Below are 6119 nucleotides of genomic sequence, written 5' to 3' on the forward strand. Positions count from 1 at the left end.
GGAATTAAGCACAGATAAAGTATCAGGTTAATTAGATAGACAGGAATCACAGGAAAGACTTCTCAAGACGGCTTCGTGTGGCATTCGAATGTTACCGCCGTATTACTAAATCCAAACGATATTAGCTTAAACTAGCAAAGTTGTTGCTCGGTAGTATATGCCGTCTTTTCTCAGTCATCAAGATGTTTCTCTACCTGTCTGTATCCGCTCTATAATTCAGGTGTCGCAAACCACTTGCTTCCAAAACAAATGTCTAGAATGTAGTCAATTCTGGGATCATAGTAGCTGTCTTTCTTCGTTATACTGCGGTCGTACAACTGGCGATAGTCCAACCACAATCGAGATAAGCTAGTTTTCGTTCCGACTAGGACACTGGGAGTGACGCAAGAACTCGCTGAAACGTCGCTTTTCTTTATTTTCTTTTGTATCTTCTTCCTGTTTAGCAATCGATAGACGTTTTTGCTGTTGTGGGATTATTAGATGAACACGCGTATCGATTGTATGATGTCCCAAACTGAATAAGTTTATTATACATATATCAGAGGATAAACAACAGGAAACATCTTGAAATTCTTCAACAAAACTCTCTTCAGAAGTGCTGTATTCAGCAAAAATTTGAAACTTAAAATTTGCAAAGACACAGAGGGAGAGGGACTGTTCGTTCGCTTAAGGTAGTTCAATGGAGAACGTGGTGCAAACACTTCGCATTCCCCAATGACTTTCGCTTTGGCACTTACGTTTCAACCGTCACCGGAATGACGCCCTTGGTAATTCAACAAGAGCACATATTACTAGTACTCCTTTCGTGCTCTTAACGTTCTTAGCATATTTCATAATGCCTTACCGGGAACTTCTGTTTTCAGCTATAATCGTGGAAGTAAAAGTTCTGTTCATGCTGGTTCTATGATCTCGACTTGAGGTTTTTGGGAGTTTTTCGAATAGCCTTAACTTCTTTTTAATTGCTAATAAGATTACATAACCAGATGCTGAATGCCATTCCATATTTTTAAAGTAAAAAAAATTAAAACAATATTTCCTTAGAAAGACTAATCCGAGCAAGGGTCGGTACTGTTTGCCCCATAAGCCATGTGATGATTGTCAGAAATTCCAAACAGGACATTATCGTATAATTTTTCATCGATGTCGCTTTTATCACCGGACACATTCAAGGCAGGGCAATGTTCAGATACGTTTACCTTCAATCGTTGAGGCAGAACTTTTCGGATGATGGTAAATTAACTCCTGTATCGATTGTTATACTAAGGGAACTCTATTTGTATGCCTCATGATTGAAACGTCCATTATTGCCACCAACCATAACAGAAATCTGAAGGATTTTATGTGGGACTTCTCAATATCTGGCAATCTCTGGAAAATTCCGCTCAACATCCACGATTTGTTTTTGTGACCTTTTGCTGATTAGCAGCATTATCTTCTGTGTCCTCATGTCTTCTGCAGTTCTTTCGTAAGTGTTCATCACCACTGCAATTCTAGCATTCTAAGGTCGCTTTGGTCTGACGCCTGTTCCGCCTCAAGGCACTTACTTAAGTGGGTAGACTGTCTGGACGATCTGTCACTTGTCCACTAGCTTCTGGGTTGGAGTAGTTCCGATTGGGCAATGGCGTGTGCAAGTCTCTGAAAGGACTGCCACGTTTTTCATAGCGTACACTCTAGGCATGTTTTAAATCCTTGCGATCCACTATTCGCAGTTGTTACTATACCTCTGGTTTCCGTATGCCACCGAGGAGGTATTTCATGGATTGTACTTCACGTATTTCTGTTGGGCAGTCAAAAAAGGAGAGATGGGAGAGCATTTCGATATCAGTGGCGAGCTTCTGGAGTATTTTGGTGGGCTTCTGCTATTGAGATATTAACTGCAGCCTTCTGTAGGCTTTTAAACACTTCTTAGTAGAGCTTTAGCGTACCGGGTACAGCATCAAAATCTAGCCTCTGGTTTTCTGGAAGAGTCGGACCGATATCGTTTTCGTCTATTCTCAGAGAAGCTGTGAAATTTCAGGTTTATCTTCGGAATCCTACCCATTTGCATTTGGAGCTATACAGAACTGAGCCTTGTACATTTGACAAATGTTTTTTCCATCACACGTGCAAAGCATGAGAAATGGGTCGGAAAACATAGGTACCAATTTAAAGGTATCAGAATCGTCTCCAATTGTGATTATGAATGTGTTCAAGCTGTCAGATTCTTTGGCGACAACAGCAGAAACTCTGTCATTGATTTGTTGTTCGACATCAGAAACTCTTCCTTTGATTTGTAGTTTGACAGCATTAACTCTTGCTCTTTGATTTGCTGTTTGACAGCAGAAACCCGTTCTCCAATTTCTCTAACTCTTCTTTCGACCATGTTATTTCTGCTTTCAAAATCCTCAAAAATCTTCTATTGTTCTCTTTTATTTCTTCTTGATAGGCTTAAGTATCAATTTTGGATAGATTCCATCTTTTCTTGAACTGATATTACTTCCCCTTTCCCTCTTTTATTGGACACATTTATCTCTTCTGTATAGGAATTAACCTCTCCTTTTATACCTTCCTGGAACGCAGCAAAGACTGTAACAAGCTGCCTCTGATGCTCCTCAATTGTTCATGTCACTGGCATTCTGTCCTACTTCTAACACTCAAAATTGTTCCTGGCATAAAGGTTCGTAAAGCATGCGGAAGAGCTGGTAGCTTGTTAGAATTTATAATTTATTTGTCCCGAAAAAACACTAAACAATTCTGGAGTTTTTCGAAAAGTACGAGTAAAAAAATTGAATTCCAAAAATATTCGAAATATAAAGGAGCACTGTTAGTAGTTATCACTTTAAAGTGGTGAGGATGATGGAGAAAATACGATGAAAAGCGCACGTAAATCGCGAACTTAAATCTGTCAATACTCCTTACTCTATGCTGAACTGCAAAGTTCAGAACTGAAGTTCATTCTGGTCTTATCTCATTTTCTCACTCTCCATACCAAAAGCCCGAAACTGACAAAACTGTTGGACGTTCGATATTTTGGAAGAGAAAACAAATGAAGCCACAAGGAAAATTCTACATGGGTTATAATGATTGTCACAATAAAAAAAACTATAAACTGTATTTACAGTGGTACCTCGATATACGAGTGCTACAACATACAGGTGTTTTGAGACACGAGCTACCGAGCGAGCGATGTTTTGCTTTGAGACGAGAGCAAGATTTGAGATACGAGGAATCGCACACTACACCGCTGTACACGACCGCAACATGCGCGCGCATGTTGGTGTCGTTGCAACCTCTAACAGTTTCTCCCACCTCAGACTAGACTTCAGTCTGCGTGCTTGTTTCCCTCGTTTTGGAAGCATTTTTGATAAATTGGGTTCACGTTTTTTGCTTTTTGTACATTTAAAAAACATTATCATATTTATTTTTATAACTATGGGTCCAAAGAAGAAGATGATGTCTATTGAATTAAAGCGTTAAACATTATCATATTTATTTTTATAACTATGGGTCCAAAGAAGAAGATGATGTCTATTGAATTAAAGCGTTAAATAATAGAAAACCATGAGCAAGGTGTGCGAGTAATTGACTCGGGGAGGATGTACGGGCGTAGCACATCAATGATATGGACTGTGCTTGAACAAAAGGAGTTGATAAAGAGTATAACGCAGACTAAGGGCGTTACAATAATTTCTAAGCTCCGGACCTCTCTCCGTGAAGAGATGGAGAAACTACTGATGGTGTGGGTGAGAGAGGAGCAGCTTCAAGGAGGAACCTTAACACAAATCATCATATGAGAGAAGGCACTATTACGAGTTATTTACGAGCGATTTACGGTTACTTGCTAAAGAAGATCCCACACACTTCTACAAACGAGGAATCGGAAGACTCGTTTAAAGTCAGTCGGGGCTGGTTTGACAACTTTAGGAAAAGGACCGGCATTCACTCCATCGTCAGGCCCGGTGAGGCAGCAAGTTCGGATGTGAAGGCAGCTGATGTTTACATCAAAATGTTTTCCGAACAGATAGTAGCCAAAGGATACATCCCCCAGCAAGTCTTCAACTGTGACGAGACAGGGCTTTTCTCGAGAAGGATGCCGAATAGAACTTACATAACGGCAGAGGACAAGACGATGCCAGGTCACAAACCCATGAAGGATAGATTAACTCTAGCAATTTGCGCCAATGCGTGTGCCGACATTAAAATCAAGCCTCTGCTAGCATACCATTCGGTAAACCCCAGAGGCTTTAAGTCATATAATATTTTAAAAGAAAACCTGCCAGTAATAATTTTAAGAAGTTATGTGGAGGGCAAATCCGAAGGCGTGGGACAGTATGAAATTCTTTGTGGAGTGGATAACCCTGGTGTTCTGTTCTGGTGTTGGCCCTTCTGTTAAAAAATATCTGCAGAAAAACAACCTAACCATGCAAGCCCTTTTCTTCCTCGACAATGCCCCTACTCACCCACCAAATTTTGAAGAGGATTTACTCGAAGAGTTCAAGTTTATAAAAGTTCCCTACCTACCACCCAACACCACTCCTATCCTGCAGCCCATGGATCAGCAGGTGAGTTCTAATTTTAAGAAGTTGTACACCAAGCACATTTTTTGCCGCTGCTTTGAGGTGACGGAGAAAACAAACCTTACCCTTCGAGAGTTCTGGAAAGACCACTTTAAGATCGTGATATGCCTAAGAATTATTGATCAGGCCTGGCTGGGTATTACAACGAGGACCTTAACCTCTGCACGGAAGAAGCTGTGGCCTGAGGCTGTAGCTGAAAGGACATTTGAAGGATTGGAACCCAAAGTGTCAGTGGTAGAGGAGCTTGTTTCTCTGGGAAAATCCATGAGTCTGGAGGTGGATGAGAGAGATGTGAACGAACTCGTCGAGGGACAGTCTCAGGAGCTGACAACCGAGGATTTACACGATCTGCATTTGCAGAGCATACGGCGGTTCAACGAAAAATTAGTTTTGAAGAGGAGCCAGAGATGGAGGAGGTTATCCCTACAAGAGATATAAAACAGATCTTCGGAATGTGGGAGAAAGTTGTAGAGTTCGTGGATAAAAATCACCCCGAAAAAGTTGCAACTAGTCATGCATCGGAGTTGTTCAACGAAACTTGCCTAACTCATTTCCGGAATACCTTGACAGGGAGGAAGAAACAAACCTCCTTGGACAGTTTTTTTAAACGATCTGCGGGTGAAAATGAGCAGATCATGACAAAAAGAGCGAAGACCAGACACAAAATTTAAGCGCTTCCGTAAGCACCTTTTCTTTTAATTATGTTTTTATAGAATATGTATTTGTTATTTATAAATAAATGTTTCTTCTTGTTTTTGAATAAGAAAATACATTTTTCTTCTTCAAAAACACTCAAAAAAACAGCTGAGGTCGTGTTTTGGGAGCTGGAACAGATTAATGGCATTTCGATTACTTTCAATGGGGAAAATTGCTTTGCGTATGTCGAGGTACCACTGTACTTAATTATATAATCGTTAGCAAGCAGATAGTAATAAATAATTTTAAAACTGTGCTGCTGTCAATACAAATTATGTTGACTAGTATAATTAATTTAGAATTATGCGAATACATATAATATAAGATGATGTATGTTACTACAGATACGTGTTAATATAATACATATATAAGTCTGTGCATATATATGAAATCATAATTCTTTTTATACCAGTTAACAGTTAGAATTACTGAACAACCATGAAAGGTTCCCCAAGAATGAAATATGGTGTAACAATGAACACTTAGTTTAGAAATTCGATTCTATTATATATTGTTGTAAAAGTCATTGTAAGAGTGAAAATTCTGCATTCTGCCTTAATGCGATTTTTTGCGTTTAATGCGTTGTTTGGAGATTTTATGATCCCGAATTATATTGGTGTGATATATTAATACTGCATTTGTAGATATACGTTTTTTGAGAAACGAGTCAAAGCGATTGATTTTTTGTAAAAATTTGGATTTATCCTTATTTTATTGACGTGCACCAGCACTGAATTGAGAATGGCTTGTGCTATGCTTCGATGGATGAAGAAGCGTTTGTAAGTAATGAATATTATGAACGTTTGAACAAATTTAAATGCATAGTACTAAAATTATATATTTACTAATATCATATACTAATAGTAT

This window comes from Stegodyphus dumicola, chromosome 10 (assembly GCF_044657685.1).
Source record: "Stegodyphus dumicola isolate Sdum_Otavi_A_Nest chromosome 10, ASM4465768v1".
NCBI classification, from domain to species: Eukaryota; Metazoa; Arthropoda; class Arachnida; order Araneae; family Eresidae; genus Stegodyphus; species Stegodyphus dumicola.